The following is an 18,006-nucleotide window of genomic DNA, read 5'->3' as shown; positions in this document are numbered from 1 at the left end:
GGAGAAACGGGTGCTGTCCCGCCTCCAGGGTATTCCCAGGTCTGGAGGAAAGATCCAGGCATTCCCCATTCAGGCTGGGCCCCCAGAAGCCCACCAGGCCTAGGGCACCAGAAGGGACCATTGCTATGGTGGGGAGTTCCGCTGAGACTGGGCTACTGGCCGCATCAGGTGGCCACATAGACAAGGATGCTGTCAGCCCCCATGACCCTTCTGTGTGAACTGGAAAAAGACACCCTCTCTGGGCAGACATGGCCCCACAGCGCGTGGATTTCAGTCCCTCATCACCTCCGCAGATGGCCGTTGCACGGGGCTGACCTGACTTGCTGTCCATCAAGGCCTGCCAGGCAGAAATCAGAGAGGCAGCAACTCTGACCAGTGCACCGGGGAATCAAGGGAGATTGCTGGCACAGAGGGTGGGGGAGGCTTTGGTGCCTCTGAGCTGGGGCCAGATGCCAGGGCAGAAAGGGGATGGATTCCTTCCACAAGCACTAATTGAGAACACCTACTCGTTGCCTGGTGCTGTTCTGGACGTTGGGAGCACAGTGATCCTCAAGAGAGACAAGGTCTCTGTGGTCCTGGAGCTTATGTTTTGCAGGGCAGAGACAGTCATGAGTAACCTAAAAACAATCGGGGCATGCAGAGGCTTGCATCCTGCAGAGGGATAGTGAGTGAAGGGCCGTAATAGATCGGGGATGGGTGGATAAGGCTGAAGGCCCCACTGAGCCTTAAGCTGAGGCCTGAGTGAGAAGGAATCAGCAGAGCGAAGGTCAAGGGGAAAAGCATGGCAAGTAGAGGGAACAGCTGGGCCAAGCCCCCACAGAGAGACAGAATTTGGCCTGTTCAGAAAGTGCAAGGAGGCTGGGAAGACGGGAGTGTGGTGGGCGCCAAGGAGAGAGGAGGAGAAGCACTTAGCGGACAGAGGCCAGATCTGCGGACCCTGCCAACCACAGTGAGGAGTTTGGACTTTGTTCTTAGTGCAGTGAGAAGCCAGGAGAGGAGTCTAAACAGAGAACACTCAAGAACAGTGCATCTCAACAGGAGTGACCCCCCCATCCCAGCGTATTTGACAATTCTGACTAGGGGTAGAAGTGGGTGCTACCGGAACCCAGTGAGGTGAGGCCAGGGACACGGCTAAACATCTTACCGTCCACAGGACAGCCCCACAAAGAAGAATTATCGCATCCGAAATGTTCGTTGTGGGTGGGGTTGTGAAACCCTGGTCTAAATGTTGGTGTTCCCCAGGGCTGCTGTTCTTTTTGAATAACCCAGGGTCACACTGTACTCACATCTAGCTCTTTCTATATATACTCTGGGTTCAAATTCTGTTTCCAGCACTTGCCCAGAATGTCAGTGGTGCAGAGGTTAAGAAACTCCACTGTAGAGGATGAATGGACCTGCGCTGGCCAATGCGGTGGCCACTGGCCTCAGGGGGTTTCTGAACATTCAGATGTGACTGGTCCCCATCGGGATGCGCTGTGAATGTAAACCCCACACCGCATTCCAGACTCGGGATAATACAAATGATGTAAAACATTCATATTTTATATTGACTGCGTGTTAGAATTGTTAAAAGTTGTGATAGGTTGGGTGAGATAAAATGTTCCATTAAAATGAACTCCACTTGCTTCTTTTCATTTTTTTAAAATTAAATTTAAAACCTAGGAAAGTTAAAGTCACACAGACGGCTTTCATTTGTAGCTCACGTTTGTTTCTGTTGGACGGGGCTCAGTGATAATGTTGGTCACATGCTTCCTAGGTGCCGAGTACTCTTTTTCTATACACGTCACTTGACTTAATTTCCACAACAACTTCATGAGGGAGATATTGTTATCTCCCCTTTAATGTGAGGAAGCTGTGGCCCAGAGACGTTAACTAGGTTGCCCAAGGCCACACAAGGAGTAAGGGTAGAGCCGGCTCCAGAATCTGGGTGCTTAACCAGGCCCCATGAAGATGACAGTTGCGTTGTGGTGGAAAGGATAGAGTTGGACAGAAGTGGGATGATTCAGGACCCCCATGGGCTCCACAGGACTCACTGGTGGGTGGGCACGGGGAAGTGGGAAGGGAAGGAATCAAGAATGCTCACTAGGCTTTGCTTTGAACAGCAGGTGGGGGTGATGCCATTTATGGAGATGAGGAAGCCGGAGGAGGAAGGCCAAGTGTTCCCTGTGCTGGTCCTGCCAAGTTCGAGATGACTGTAGACATCCAACTAGAGACGTCAAGAAGGTAGTAGGGTTTGCAGGGGGGCCTTTGGGGTGGAGATAGACACTTGGGGGTTAGTAGCAGGTCGAATTTAAGGACATGGGGATGATTTTATCACCCAGAGATAATAGAGATGTTGAAGAGAAGGTTGCTCGGGATGGAGCCCTGGAACACACCAACATTTAGAGGGTGAGCCACGGAGAAGGAAGCTGAATGGGAGGCTGAGAGAGAAGCCGGTGGTGCAATGGTGCAAAAGGAAAACGAGGCAGGAGAAGATGTCTTAGGAAGGAGGGTGGGGTCAGTTTTCAGACTCTTTAGACAGCTGGTTGGAACAAGATACCAGGAGAACTCACTGGCCCAAGGAAGGACGTCTGGGCTGGAGCCTTCCAGGCTGCCCAGGTTCATGCCGAGTCCCTGGAACTAGGCATCCCTGGTTCCAAAAAGTGGGGGAAGGACCGTGTCCAGAGGCCCCAGCTAAGGTGAGAGGAAGGCCCAGGGATGTGGGTGGCTTATTTCATTTGATAGTCAGGAAGTTCTTCCCTATGTCTGACTGCAATCCTAACTGCCTCAAAGTGAGCCTACAGTTCTTTGTAGCTGAGTGGAGCAGACCCCCTCATACACATCCTTCTTATGGCTGAAGATAGAAAAATGCTTCTCGCTTCCCACCCTTCCCCCCTAACCCATCAGCCCCATCTTCCCCAGCCTATTCCTTCTTCCTTTGCCTAGAGGAGAAGTTTCTCCTCCCTGCAACACCCCACAGATTCAGCTCAGGGCTTGGGCAGTTTGGGGTTCAGGACACAGGGGGAGCTTTAGGTAGAAACTCCGATCTGAGCCTCTTGCGTCTTGCCTTGCTCTAGCAGCTTCCAGCTGGCCCCCCTCCCTAACTCCCACTGTTTCTCTCAGCTGATTAGAAAGCTCTCTGTCTCCAGGAATCTGTTCTCAAGAGCACTTGTTTCTGGCTTGGCAACTTGCTCTCTGCCACCTGGCTCCTGACTGCAGCTCAACCTGGCTTCTGTTCTCAGTCTGTTCACCCTTGGCCATTTGGGGTACTCCTGCCCCTCGCCCAGGCCTGGTCTTGGCTCTCCTACCACTTCCTCAGAGCTGTCGTCCCCGCGCACCAGCCCTGGCACGTCCCCCATCGCTAATTTCTCCATCAGCAGCTTCTCTTCAACCGCACTGCCCACAGAACCAAGTGCTTTGTCGATGAAAAAGCCCTTTGGGGGCAAACACAGGAAATTAAAGCCTCAGAGCGCAGTAAGAAAATCCATTCTTTTTCATGGATTTCTGCAATCCGATTGTGTTAGCTTCTCCTGAGTGGCCGGGATATTGCGGCGTTGCTCACGCTCACAGGGGCCGGCCGGGCAGCGGCGGAGGGGGCTAATGTTAACAAGGAGGGCCTCTGTCTGAGATTCCGCCAACCACAGTTCATACCTTCGGGGCTGTGAGGCTGGCCACTCAGTCACTGGGGAGTCCTCGGCAGGAGGGAGCCTTCAGGGCACAGTCAGAAGCTAACACCTAGAGTGGATTCGTTGATGGCCAGCTGAGAAGCTCGTGTCCTGCCAGAGGAGAAGCTGGCAAGACCAGCTGAGCTTTGTGACCCTGAGCATAATGTGGGAAGAGAACTGACTAATGCAGGGACAGGGGGGATCCATGGTCTACTCCCCATGACTGCCTGGCTCAGTCTCAAAATGAGGGGGGTTGGATTGATGGTGTTTAAACTCCCTTCTGGGTATAATTTATACCACAAATGTTAGTAGAGCTCTATCTGTGTGCCAGAACTTTCTGAAGCCTCAACTACTAGTGCCCAGAGCCCCAGATCCACCAAGGAGCAGCTATGCCCCCTTACCTCCCTCGGCCACCACTGAGACAAGGCTCAGCCTGCAGCCCCGTGAGCAAGCTCACTGGCCGGGATCTTTGGAAGCCATCTTGCCAGAGAGGGCCTCAGGGATACTGCACTCTGGCGGACTTCTTCTCCTCTGAGAACCCCAGGATTCCACCAAGGGCACTTCACCACCGTGACTGGGCTCCGCACCACTGGGACACTGAGAAGGCAGGTTATAGGTGCTGGGGGAAGAAAGGCAGGGCGTGCCCTGGAGGGAGGTGGCAGGCTGCAAGAAGACATGGCTGCAGTTTGGGGCCTTACTTTATCATTTGATGGATCAGAAAGAGAAGAAACGCAAGGAGAAAGTGGGAAGAGCAGGGCTTTGGGGTAGGGTACGTGGAGAACTCCTTCAAGTACTCAGGCCCTGCCAACATGTCCCAGTGGGCGACTGTGGGCTGAGGTTGCAGCCAGCCCTGGGAAAACCCTCCAACTCAGGGCTCTGGGTGGTGGCCCCATAGCTGGCATTGGAAGAGCAACTCCACACAGCAGACTGGGCCATCCTGGCCCCGGGCAGCAACAGGAGCCCCAGATAGGGGTGGGAGGATCTATTAGCCTCAGGGTAGGGGCTCAGCATCAGATTATCCAAGTCTGTCATATCTTCTAGTCCCAGCCAGGTGCTCTGGGATTCCATCCATTTATCTATCCACCCATCCAAGAAACATTGTCTGGTAGGCCTTCCTTTGCCCCCCTACCCCACCCCATCCCACTGCCACTGACCTCTTGCCCCTGGGGTCCTCCCCTACCCGCAGGCTGTGGATATTAGTCCCTGGCCCTGTGTCCGACCTTTCGCATCTGCTCCTGGCCCGAGTAACCCCGGGCAGAGTAACTGACTTCCCACTTCGTAGATGGTCACGATGGGTACTGGTTCTCGAAACCCTTTCCCCCGCCGGCCCATAACACGGGCAGAGACCTCACCCTTACCAAGCATTGGCGGTTCTCACCCTCTACACTTGCAACACACTGAAGCTTTACTGGGTTAAACTTGAAGGAAGAAAGGGAAGCAGTATGCACTGAATACATCCTCCAGGTCAGGCACTTTTCATAGTATTTCAACAGAATTTGGTAAAATCCTGTTGACAGCAAATGTAGCTATTATTTACTGTTACCCACTGCTATGTTCTAGGTTTTATGCTAAGTCATGAAGACGCAGCCTCAGAAAGGATAAGTGCTTCACAACTCCCCCAGGGTCCCATAATCAGAGTGTGGCAGTGTGGACATTCAGGCCGGATCTGGCTGACCCCGGCCACCTTCCACTTTGACCTTCCCGAACAGACATTGGTCCTGTGCTGTGCAGATGCAGTGGAGGGATGAAAATGATTGTTCTTGAGGAAATGCTGGGTCTCGGGCCCTCCTCTGGAGAGCCTTCCTGTACTCTCCCATTCCCACTGACCTCTGCCCTCATAAACCGTGGGCTCCTCCTGACCCAAATGCTACGGGCTTTTTTCCTCCTAGGCTTTCACTTATGTCAGGCATGTTCTTCTGTAAGGGATTTATGGGCCTCTTCTCTCTCTGCCTCCCTTCCTGGCTCTTCCTTGCACCTGACCTGAACAAGAGATATTGGGCAGATAAAAGTCACTTCGTAAATTCTTACAGGTTCATTAATGACCACTTAGGTACTCACCAAAAAACATGGCGCGTTGGTAGGGTTGAGTACAGGATAGCTATCCTGTTTTACAGATGAGCAATTTGAGGCCTAGAGAAACAAAATGGCTAGAAAGAGAAGAAGTGGCTGATGTCCCGAGGGTTCACTTGTGTGTGCGCATGCGCTCCCAGTGCAGGCTGGCCTAGCACTTGCAGAGAGGACACCTGGCTGCAGTGACAGCGGCTGGAGTTGTCCTGGGCAAGGGGGCTCCCTCCCAGGAGGGAAGGGGGAGCCCCTTGGGAGCAGGCTCTGGCCAGCACAGCTTCCTAAGTGACTAAGGAGTGACAGGCAGGGAGACCCTGGAAGGAGGGAGGGGGGAGGGAGAGAAGGAGGGAAAATAATCAGTTTTTTTGCTCTGAAGTCCTGTCACTCCTGAGTGACTCTCCTTACTGCGCTCCATGCTCCACATAAGGACTGTGATGGGGGTAGCTGGGCGGGTGCTCTGGGTCATTTGCTCTCTCCTCTCTGGCCCAGGAGGCACGGGAGGGACTGCAGGGGAGGGACTGCAGGGAAGGGACTGCAGGTTGATTCTCTTCTTCCTGAGGCATCTCATCCGTTCCTGCGGTTTCAGTTACGGCCACGCCAGCGCTTCCTCCACCCCACCCTGCACCCGAGGATCACTTGGGGAGCTTTTAACCAAAGCTGATGGCGGCCCTGTCCCAGACCTACTAAATCAGAATGTCGAGGATGGGCCAGGCTCTCAGAATTGGTTGCCCCCTCTTGTGCAGTCAGGGTTGGGAACCACCAAGTCCCCCTCTGGTCACACGTTCTTCCAGCTGCCACCTGTCCTCCAAGCTCCCCACCTGCCTCTTCTTGTCTCCTCTTAGGATGCCTCCCACTCGGCTTGCCTGAGTCGAATTCATCATCTGTACACCCCATCTCACTCCACCGTGAAGCCTGCTTTTCCCTCGGGGCTCCCTGTCTTGGGGAGCTTGACCAGCTCCATCTGGTAGCCTAAGTTGGAGACTTGAGGACAGCTCTGCCTCTTTTGTCCATGTGCTTAGTGTTTAATTGCCGCTCCTGATTCAGTACCTACCACAGAGAGACCCAAAATAGCGGTGTCCAGACAGAATAGAAGTTTCGCTCTTTCTCACAAAAAAGCTTGGGTGTGCAGCTCGGGCTGGCATGGCAGCTTCATAACCACGGGGGGCCTGGGCTCCTCCTCGATCAGGTGCTCTCCTTCATAAGCAGCCTTCTTCTCATCCAACATGGTGCTCTCGCTCTGACCATCGTGTCCCCGCTCCAGCCAGTGGGAAAGGGCAAAGGGGAAGGGGAGGTCGTGCCTCTCCCATGGGGGCACAAACTGGACGTTGTTCACATCCCTTCTGCTCACGTCCCGTTGAGCAGAATTTACTCACAGGCTCATACTCAGCTGCAAGAGAAGCGGGGAAACATCATCCTACTGAGTTCGTCTCCTCAGATGGTCTCCAGTCCCCCCACTTCTCTCGACCTCTCCCACCATTCCCTTAGTCCAAACCATAATCTCCTTCCTCCTCTACTGCCACAGCCTCCTCATTGGTCTCCCCACACCCTCCAGCCTGGTCTTTCCTTTGCATCCAGGGTGATTTCATTTCAATGCAAAGGAGACCTGGTCTTCGGTGCAGCAGCCTCCCACTGCTCTTAGGATAAAGCCCCACAGCCTTTATGGGCCCTTGATCAGCCCCCAAGACCCTCATGATCTGATCTGCCCTCTGGCCTCGCATCAAACCTCTATCCCTTGCTGTCCATCATCAGCCACACTGGCCTGAGGCCCGTGGGTTGAGCTCAGGCAGCTCCAGCTCTATTCACGGCCTTTGCTCTTACTGCTTTCGCTGCTGCAGTATTCTCCCCTTTGCACCCCGTCTGACCCCTCCTGCCCCCCTGTACTCAGACCTAAGATAAACTGACACTTGCCTTGGAAACTCCCCTGAGTCCTTGAATGAGATCAGGCCACCTGGTCCCAGGCTTCTGGCCCCCTATTCTTTCAGTTCAGCATCACACGTTGTATTATGCTATTTGTGTGATCGTTGCTTAGGTCATGTGTACCCATCTGACTGTAGGCTCCAGGACGGCAGGACCATTGCACCCCTGGGGCCAGGCGGCCCACAGGACATCCCTTACTAACTGGTGGTTGCCCCGGTGGACCTTGAGGATTGTAGAAGTATGAAGAGTGATTCCCAGGTTTTTGGCTCACCAAGGAGATGGATATGGTGCCCTCTGTGGAAATAGGGCCCCAGGAGCAGGTGCAGACTGGGGCAGGATCTTGCATTCAGTGTTGGAAATGCTGGGCTGGGATGTCAAGTAGGCTGTTGGACATATGAGTACGGACTCTGGGCAGATGTCCTATTTGGGTCAGTTGACATGGGATTCTCCACCTGACCCAAGGTTATCATAAGTCAAGCCCACCAGAAAGGCAGCCGTTTGGGGCGAGGGGTGGGAGGGCATCCTGGCAATGTGTTCTACATTAGAGGGGGAGAAATGGGAGGGAAGTACCAGAAGAACTCCCTACCGAGTTCCCTTGTCGGAACGGCTTGCTCAGAGCCCTCTAGCCTGGCAGGGAGGCTGAGCTTCTGAGTAGCACGCACCATGAGCCCGGGAAGGCTGGAATGTGCACCCACCCGCCTGGCAGCAGCGCACCCCTCTACACCCACAAGCAGTCTAGCTCAGCAAACACAGATGGAGCGTCTACGGAATGCCAGGCCCCGTGGGGATCAGTCATGACAGCAGTGGGAGGGGCAGGGAAGTCGAAGTAGTACTCACTACTGCTTGCAGAGGGCCCACTCACACCAGACACCATCCTAGGCACTAGCTCTTCAAACACGCTCAATCTTCGTGACAACCTAACGGCATGATAACGTGCCGTTCGTTATTCTTCACATTTTACATCGGGGAACCAAATTTTAGAAATAAGACCAAAAATTAGAGGCAACCAAAGATTAGAAATAAGACCACAGTGACTGAGTGGCAGAAAGAAGAAAGACCCTTTTGCTTGAGGAAGCTCAGAGGTGTGGGACTATCTCCTTGTCATAGTGGTGATAGCTATTGTCCCTTCCGTTGGATGGCTAGGTCCACAAAGGGGTTTCTGGTGACTATAATGCTTCTTATCAGCATGCGTTCACCCCCCACATATATCCTCAGTGGTTTCCATTTAAACTTCTTGCCTTCTCTCATAAAGCCTGGAGGTGGGTGGTGGGCTGATGTCGGCAAGACAGCTTCGAGGCCGTTCCCCTTGCAAGCCCTGCATAGACAATCTCCCCAAATGGTTCTCAAGGGGTAGAGAGTGGGCAGCTGGAAATGCATAGGAATTTTTTTTTTTAAGATTTTATTTATTTGAGAGAGAGAGAGAGCACAAGCGGGAAGGGAGGGCAGAGGGAGAGGGAGAAGCAGGCTCCCCACTGGGCAGGGAGCCCAATGTGGGGCTCGATCCCAGGCCCCCAGGATCAAGACCTGAGCCAAAAGCAGGCGCTTAACTGACTGAGCTGCCTAGGCGTCCCCTGCATAGGAATGTTTCTAATGTCACAATGACTGGGCAACGCCACTAGCATTTAGAAGTGGACTCGGGATGCCAAAGGGTTTGCATTGCAAAGGATCAGCGTGGCAATGAAGAAGTGTCCTAACCAAAACGTCTCAGCACTGCCCTCCTTGAGAGGTGAATGCGGGGGTAGGTGGCAGAAGTGTCGGTGAGAAGCAGCACTGGGACCCAGATCAGCAGGCAGGCCTCTCCCCAGCAGACAGGAGTGCTCTGCCTGCACATGCCCACTTATCACCCAAACAGAATGAGTCCCAGTGGGGAGATCTGGGCAAGGCACCCAACAAGGAAAGCCGTCAAGGGGCGAGTGGATCTTTCCCTGAGGCCCTCACATCCTGGCCTCACGGATGGGGCCTACGGTCTCTCCTTCCTCTGTCCACATGATTGCAGCTGAGGGGTTGGGGGGTCCATCCATCTCTTCTAGGCAGGCCTCCCTTGACTTTCCTGGGAGTGAGCGGTGTGTACGTGTGTCAGACGTGTTCAGTGTTTAAGTGGGAAGCCTCCAGTTCCTCTGTGCAGCGGATGGAAGAAGACAGTTGTCCCCCCACCTTGGAGATGCTGAAAGAAGAGCCAGGAGCACACAAAGACTCAGATGTATTCCTTACTTGAATTGGTATAGAGTTCTTCCTTGAAAGCGCCAGGCTTTTTAAGAAAAAACAATGACCTCTTGTAAGACGCTAAAACCAGCCACGCTGAGGCCAAGACAGGGGATGGCAGAAAGTAGGGGAGTGTAGTTAAGGAAGGGAACCTGGGGGACCCATAGGGGTAGGTGGCCACTGCCGGGCTTACAGACATTCGCCTGGATTGCCATCGTCAAGGTCAGCATCCCCTCAGCCACTCCACCTCCACCACCAGCAGGACCACCTCCTCGGTCACTCCACCCAACCCTCTGGCCATGGTCCATGTCTCCTCCTCCACCCTCTGGGTCAGGTTAAACCCCCGGTCCGTCGACCTCCTTCCAGATTCTCTTTCTCGAGAACCTAGGGTGGAGCAGAGCTGCCTCCTGACGGAAGACCCTTGCACACAGCGAGGGTGAGTCAGCTTGCTCTGGACTTCGAGCGGGAGTTCAGCTCAGGTCTTTGGAGTTGTGTTTCCAAAAGCCAATGTATCTCAGGGGGCTCGATTTTACTGTTTTAAAGAATCCTACTGGTCTTCTGGGTTCTTTGAGGTGAAGCCTATTTTCAGAGATCTGTGTGCTCAGGAAGGAGGAATCCATAGCTGGGATTAGGGATCGGTCTTGGATTAGGGCAACGGGTTACAAGTCAGGCTGTGGCCAGGGCAGGGGCTTCCTCTGAGACTGGGATTAGAGGCTAATTTGAGACAAGGTCAGGGTTCAGTGTCCAGATGGGTCAAAGTGCTGGCTGGGGCTGAACCAGTTCTCAGGGTAGAAGTCGTATTAGGTGTCCATTAATTGAACCTCTGTCTTATATCCCAAATTTCTTACAAAGTACCACCATTTTATTCTGGGTCAATCTGTTTCCTTGAGGGATTCCTCCACCCTCTGGGCCCCTTGCCACCATCTCCCTTTTAGCTCTCAGTCTCCTGGGGCTCAAGATGCAGCCACACTCTGGCTCTGGGGTACGGACTTCAGAATAAGATGGAGACATTCTGAGTCCAAAGCCCTCTGCAGCCTGAGCCTGTAATTGGAGGAGAGGGCCCAGCCAGGCCTGGTGCCTAGCCAGCCCTGGCAGCTGGATGGCCAGTTGTAATGGGATTAGGGCTGGCCGTGCCCGCCCCCCTGCACTCCGCCCCAAACCTCTCCCTCCCATCCTCCCCTTGCACCCTGATTAGGATGCAGCCCTCTGCTCTACCTACCCCGCCAGGCTCATTGTCTCAGCTAGTGCCAGTGCCTAGCAACCCTCACAGGGGAGCCCTTTCCCACCACCGTCCTGGCCCCCGGCCCTGCCCCTCCGCTCTGAGCACCGGCACCACTTGTGTTTTCATTGCTGTGAAGAAGCCAGAGAAGCAGAGCCAGCTGGTCTCACCAGATTCTCCCAATGACCCGATTCCACGAGTCTCTTCTGAAATTCTGGGCCTCCTTTCCAAGATTCCTAGGTCCTATCAGCAATTCTCAGATGATATTCTGAGATTCCAGAGCTCCATTTTGGAATTCTCCAAATCCTGGAGTCCATTCTAGGAATCCATGAATTCTAGAATTCCAAAATCTTATGACATGAGTCTCAGACCATTCAGTTATATTCTAGAACTTGGCTTGTGTATTACAGAGGGGTCTGCGGTTCCAGGCTGGACTCATGAGCCAGGGTGACAGAGGTTAGAAGATGATGAGAGCCCAGGAGCCACATTTTTATTCTCTTTAAGTAGGAACTTCCAACAACACAGAGAACAAAGAAACTGCTGCCTGGGAAGAGGGGGGGTGGGACTCACTCCTGGATTTGACACTGTCCAAGCCCTCTAGGTGCTGAAACAGAGCAAGGAGCAAAGGAAGACCCTACCCTCGAGCAGCTTTCACTCTCTTCGGGGAGACAAATATTGAACAAATAGATAAATAATATGCAACATGTCAGTTAGCACTAAGTGCTATAAGGAATAAAGCAAACAAGGGAATATTAATACTTTATTGTACCTACCCTGTGCTAGACATTGTTCTAATGCTTTACATATCTTACTTAAATTTTATAATACTGTGAAAAGAGATGTTATTGTTAGTCCCACTTTAGAGATGAGAGAATCGAGACACAGAAGGTTACATAATTTGTCCAAGTGGCAGAGCTGGGTTTTGAACCCGGCAGTCTGGCTCCAAATTCTATGCTTATCCACTGTGTTGTAATGCAGGGTAAGAGGGTGGAGGGTGATGGAGAGAGGGTGCTGTCACAAGGCGGCGGGCGGGGGCGGGGGGGACATTTGACCAGAAACTTACCAGAAGGCAAGGGGGCGATGCAGCTGCCTGTCTGGGGAGTAAGCCAGGTCTCTTCTGCAATATGGAGGACCTGTGTTCTCTCTGCTCTGGGACTGGAAAAAGATTTCTTGTGGGGATCTGGTGGGAGGGGGCAGGCTCAGAGGGGTGCTTGTCTCTGCGGCCAGAAAAGGCCCCTTTGCTCACCCTGGTCAGATTCCCTTGTGTCCTTTCTTCCCTGTCATGCAGATGAGGCTCTTCCTTTCCAGAGAAGTGTCCTCAGAACACAAAAGAAAGAACTAAAAGAGACAATCCCCTCATGACAGGACTCATTGGCCTGGCTAATTATGAGTAATTAGAAACCCTTCCCCACCACCTTGTCAGACCCTGGGTGGCCCAGAGTGAAACCAAGTGACACCATGAGGACTAAATCCCCCTGAGAAGGAAGGGGGGAAGGAGGAGTGGTGGTGAGAAGCAAGGACTGGGGCAAGGGGGCCAAGCACCCTTGACCGTTCCCGCACACCTGGCCTCCTGATGCTGTTCTCAGTCTATCCTGCCTGCACACACAGGCCGGGCAGCATAGAAAGGGGGGGCATCAGAGACAGTGGGATCGAGCCAAGTGAGCTTGAGTTCTGGCTTTATGATCGTGTTAATAACGTTTTTGGACAAGTTACGTTGCCTCCCTGAGGCTTGTTCTCTTTGTAATCCTGGGGTAATCATAATCCCTAATCATACAGCTTTAGGATGATTCAAGGAGCTAATGAATTAAGTGACACAGAGCCTGGCATATAGGAGAGGCTCAGCAGCGGTAGCGCTCCTCATTGGCTCACCTTTGTCATCTGTTGCCCTGGATGACTCGGAACAGTTCTTTATTTTCTCTGGGCCTTGGTTTCCACACCTGTGCAATGGAGTTAGGAGCTGGTGACTTGCTTATCGAACTAAAATAATATTTCCTGAGCTCTGACTTCATACCAAGCACTGGAGCTGGACCAGGACCAACACAGTCTCCAAGCCTAGGGAGCTTTGGTCAATGGCTTGTCCCAACCCCATTCCTCACACTCCAGGCTCTAGGGGATGGGGACTGTGGTAGACAGAGTTGTAAGGTCCCCAAGATCACTGCTCCCAGTGTACAAGCCCATACAAGCCCCTTCTCTTGAATGTGAGCAGAACCTGCAGATGTAATGGAATGTTACTTTTCTGGTAGGCTAGTTATGGGGCAAAGGGGAAGAGATTTTGCCGGTGTTGTTAAAGTTCTTAATAAGTTGACTTTAAATTTGCCAAAAGTGAAATTACCGTGAAAGGGCCTGAGCTAATCATGTGAGCCCTTTCCAAGGGGGTCTAGAAGTCAAAGACAGAGAGGCAGAGTCTCTCTCCTGTTGGCCTTGAAGAAGCAAACTGCCATGTTGTAGAGAGGGCCACATAACAGGGATGTTGGGAACCTTCTAGAAGCTGAGGGCCCTAGCCCCACATCCATGAGGAACAGACTGCCTACAACCTTGGGAGAAGACCCCCAGCTTCCGACAAGACCCAGGCCTGGCTGATACTTTGACTGCAGTCTTGTGGTACCCTAAGCAGGGGATCCTACCTGTACTCCTGCCCCCCAAGGAAACTGAGATCATGAATGTGATTTGTTCGAAGCCCCTAAGTTTGTGGTAACTTGTTACGCAGCAGTAGAAGCCTGATATAACACCCTGCCCTTGAATGGATGCAAAGCCTGGGGTCCACCCCATCCTCCTGGCTGCAGCCAGCTTCCCTGCCCCTGCTCAGGGCCTAGGGCCCCCAGTGCCCCAGCGAATTCCTTGCAGACAATGCTCCCCTCTGCCATGGCAGAGTTGTTTCATCAGCTGCCAACCTGCTCCCAAAGTTGGTCGGCAAAGAACGTTCTATTTGCCCTACTTTTAATATAATTATCAGCATCGTTCGCACGACACTGAGTCAAGGCTCAGCCTGCCACAAGCCCCTATTATCCCGAGCTGCTTTTCTGGGAACGGCTGTATCCAAGCCTCATGCGTGCTGCTGCCTCCCACACGAATTATCTGTAATTTCCACACCTCCGTGCTTGCCGAGGCCCCGCATTAAAGCCAGGACTTGTGGCGGGCTGGGTGCACTGTTATTTTCAAGGCAGCCAAGTCCGGCTCCGAGGAAACTGGAGCAAGAGCAAGTGAGACCTGGCTTTGACTGTGGGATCTATGGGGGCAGGGAGAGCAGGCAGAGGGGAGCGGGTGTCCAGCCCAGTAGGAGCCAGAACCAGACTGTGGTCAGTGACGGAGCCCCTAGCAATCAGAGGGCAGGGCATGCACGGTAGGGCTCTTGAACACGCACAATATGGCCCATTTGTAGGATTCCCAGGAGGAGTCCTTTCTGCAGCAGGAGAGTACAACACACCAACTCCAGAACGTGCCAGAGAGGGAGGAGGGGATGGGGGTAGGGGTAAGAAAGGAAAAGCCCTGTGGATAGAGAGAAGTTGGAGGTGAGAATAGTGCATTCTCCTTCAATCCTGTCCCCCGCAGGGTATCATGGCTAAACAGCGAAGTTCCGGGGGCGGCGGGGCGGGGGGGGGGGTGGCTTCAGAAGGTGAGTGAGAAACGTCCCTGTCTGACAGCGAAGAAGCTAGGCCTCACCGAGAGGCCCACTGCCCGTGCAATTCTGCAGGAGAGAAAACACGTCTCTCTATCTTGGTAGAGAAGATGTACTTTATTACCACTTATCTGTGGAGGGGGCCTTGGGTGGCTGTGTGCGCATGCTCAGACCCCACGTGAATGCCCCTCTGGGCAGAGAAACGCACATGTGTACGTGTGCAAATTACACTCACATGTCACAAGTATGTGTATTCAGGAGGCTGCTTATCTGAGCATGAGGCTGCACTTGAGTATTTGTGAACATGGAGGAAGGAGACTCAATCTCTCACTTTTACTCTGAACTTTAAGGGATTAAAGACCTTTTTCTAACTTCCTTTCTGAGAGTTATCGTGCTTCAGGGGAGAGAGCCCAGAACTGAAAGTTCAGAGACCCGGTATGTGGCCCAGCTCTGTCACTAGTTAACCTTGTCACTTTGAGCCAGTCGTTTCTGTTCCCAGAACCTCATTTGTTCTGTCTGTGAAATGGGGTGCTACCCAGTCACATTTGCACTTAGAATTCAGGGCCCCACATTCCTGGTTCCCTGGTCCCACCTCCCCCTACTCCAGACAGTCCTCCCCTTGCTCATCCTTATCCACTGCCGTGCCCTGTGTGTGTGTGGGGGGGGGGCGCAGGACAGAGGGACTCAGACTCCTCAGCTCTAAGGATGAGTCTCCTTTCCTCCTGCACCCCGGGCCTGTGATGAGGCAGGACTTCCACAGCTCCTGGAGCACACTTGGAAAACCATGGCTCTAAGTAGCCTTATGTTCATTGCCTTGGTTTCTCAGAGAATCCTAAGGCCCTGAGGACCAGTGTCCACGGGGTCACTGAAACAGTGCTTGATGGCATTGGTTCATCAGATGAGGATGCTGACCTCAGATGGGAGGGCAGGGGATCAGAGTGTACCCGACCTGTGGGGTCTGCTTGTGGAAAGGCTGCCACCTCAGGGGAGCCCAGGCCCTGATGCCTGCGGTGTCCCGGAGCCTGTGTATCTGTGGGAGAGGGGACCTTTATGGGGCAACGGGCGTGGCTTATACACCTGCATGGGGCTGAACATTCCAAAGCTTCCCTGCTGCTTTGCTCTACTGTGCTTCCTGGCCTTCCAGTGGGCATTCCCTGATGCCCCTGGGGCTGTCTGGGTCCCCCACAGATGGAGGAGGCGATCAGAGGGCCTTTGGAATCAAATGTCCCCCAAGATTTATAATCTAGGCCTCTGGCTCCCACTGGCCTGAGGGAGGACTGACCCAGAATCAGTATTTTCTACTCCACAGAAAGAAACACATACTCTAGAGCCTGGCATTCAAGGCCCATTCCCCAAACATGAGTTAAATAGGTTAATGCACGTAAGGCAGTTACTTCCCATGCTTTTCATGTCTTGGAGCACGTAGGAAACAAAAATATTCACATAGTTCCTGGCTACCTAGCAGGCTGAGGGACATTATCGCGGTACACACATGACCAGTGCTGGACATTCGAGCACGCCACCTTGGGATGCTGGCACGTAAAGCCTTTAGCAGAGGGCGTGTGACAGTGGTTCTGAACCTTAGCTGCACGTTAGAATGAGCTTTAAAGAAAATACTTTTGCCTGGGCCTTACCACAGACCGACCGTCTAGTGATTTCACATGCTCAGTCTGGGGCATGGGTATATTTTTAAAGCTCCCCAGGGACTCCGGAGCCAGGAGAGTTGAGAAACACTGGCCCAAGGCAGGGAGAGCATTCAGCACATGTCAGCTATCTATAACAAAAATGCCTCCGTGTCCTCCAATGGGCTGTTCTCCTTCACTGAGCAGCAGAAGGGCTGGGCTGGGCTGGGGGGCCAGGAGTCATGGAGGGCACTGCTGCTAGGAGAGATGAATGCTGGGTAGGGCAGCCTGGCATTCATCTCCCTCAGCCATGTCTCAGAAAATTGAATTAAAAGCTGTATTTTTCAGCCGCTGCCCGCCTGGCTGGCTGGCATGTGGAAGGGAGCTGAGGCGGTGAGCACCTCAGGGTAGGGAAAAGGCTGTTGAGAAGACCCCCAACCTCTCTCCCTAGGAGAGAGAAGGCAACTCAAGGGGTCCTTTGGGAGGAGACCACTCCCAAGGGTGGGCCCTCAGCCTCCAATCTTCCCCAAGCCAGGCAGGTAGGGTGAGAATGGGCTGGCTGGCTCAGAAGAAGGGGGAGACTCTGGCTCGGGTCTTTGGGGAGGCGCCATCTCGGGAACCTTGAAGAGCAGCTCAAGGAGAACCACGTTTGTTGGGAGAGACCAGAGCCTCTGTCCCGATGAGCAGAGAAGAGTCCAGGATGTGAGAGCCCAGCCTAGGCCTCCCGCATGATGGAAACAGCCCACCAGGTTGAACACCACTAAGTTGAACACCGGGACCCAGGCTTTGGTCCCCAACTTGATGAGAAATCAGCCTGTGTGTCCTCAGCCTAGCCCTCTCATCCCTCTGGGCTCAGGCACTTCATTCACGGGGGAGGGGACTGGACAACCCTCTTGGATTCGAGCTCTGATGGTCACCTCTGTGCCTCTCCCAGGCTGATGCTCCTAGGTAGGGCTGGGATTAGAGTCTGTCTACAAGGCTGGCCGGCCCATACAGCACTTTGGAGAGAATTGGAGAGGTGCCCCCTCCAGGACCAATGTACAAAAGTTCTCACTGCCCACACCAAGACAAACATGTGGGGACACAGAACAGACAGCAGGAGATACAGAGCCCTGTGTGGGACCTAGAGGACTAGGTATAAAAAAGGGACTAAACCTGGGACAGAATGAAGAAGCTCAGAGCCAAGGGGACCTCTTCCCGGGCCCTGGCCATTGACATTTCCAGGTTGAGCTGGCCTGACCTAGGTGACTCTCGATTTCCACCCTTCCCCACACTCCCAGGCCCCCGGCGTCTTGAACTTCCTGCTTCCCTCCTGACTCTGAGACTCCCGGCAGCCTTTCCTTCCCTCTCCCGACATTTCACAGTCTACAGAGCACCTTCATGCACAGTATCTCATTTGATCTTCACAGCAGAGGAAGGAAGCAGGCTCCCAGGGGTTAGGGCAACGAGCTAGGCAGGGGAGTAGCCAGGTCCAGAGGGAGGTCCTGTCTGTCTGTCTCTCTGACTTCAGTACAGCACCTGGCCCTCTTCTCTCCAAAGATCTCACTCTTTATTGATACAGAGGAGGACTGGCATTCTCTTCCCCCAGGAAGTTTTCCTGGACTGAACAGAATGAGGTTCATGCAGAACCAACAGTGTGAAGTACCAGCAGGGGCTAGCGTTCTCTGTGCAGCGAAGAGACACCACCAAGTCACTGTGTGGACCTAGGAACTCCTTGCCTCT

At 53.4% G+C, this 18,006-nt stretch overlaps 1 protein-coding gene across 1 annotated transcript in view; it reads left to right on the top strand.

Moving 5' to 3' along the window:
* ADCYAP1R1 (ADCYAP receptor type I) overlaps window positions 1-18,006 on the top strand; it is an 84,160-nt gene that overhangs the window by 7,561 nt on the left and 58,593 nt on the right. The window contains exon 2 of the mRNA XM_087860926.1: window positions 2,103-2,223. The gene's annotated coding sequence lies outside the window, so the exon portion shown is untranslated. The remainder of the gene's footprint in view (window positions 1-2,102; window positions 2,224-18,006) is intronic.

This window comes from Ursus americanus, chromosome 3, assembly GCF_024610735.1.
Source record: "Ursus americanus isolate L20-20 chromosome 3, mUrsAme1.1.p, whole genome shotgun sequence".
Taxonomy (NCBI): Eukaryota; Metazoa; Chordata; class Mammalia; order Carnivora; family Ursidae; genus Ursus; species Ursus americanus.
The sequence above is the reverse complement of the archived record's forward strand: the minus strand, read 5'-3'. Positions and strand labels throughout refer to the sequence as shown.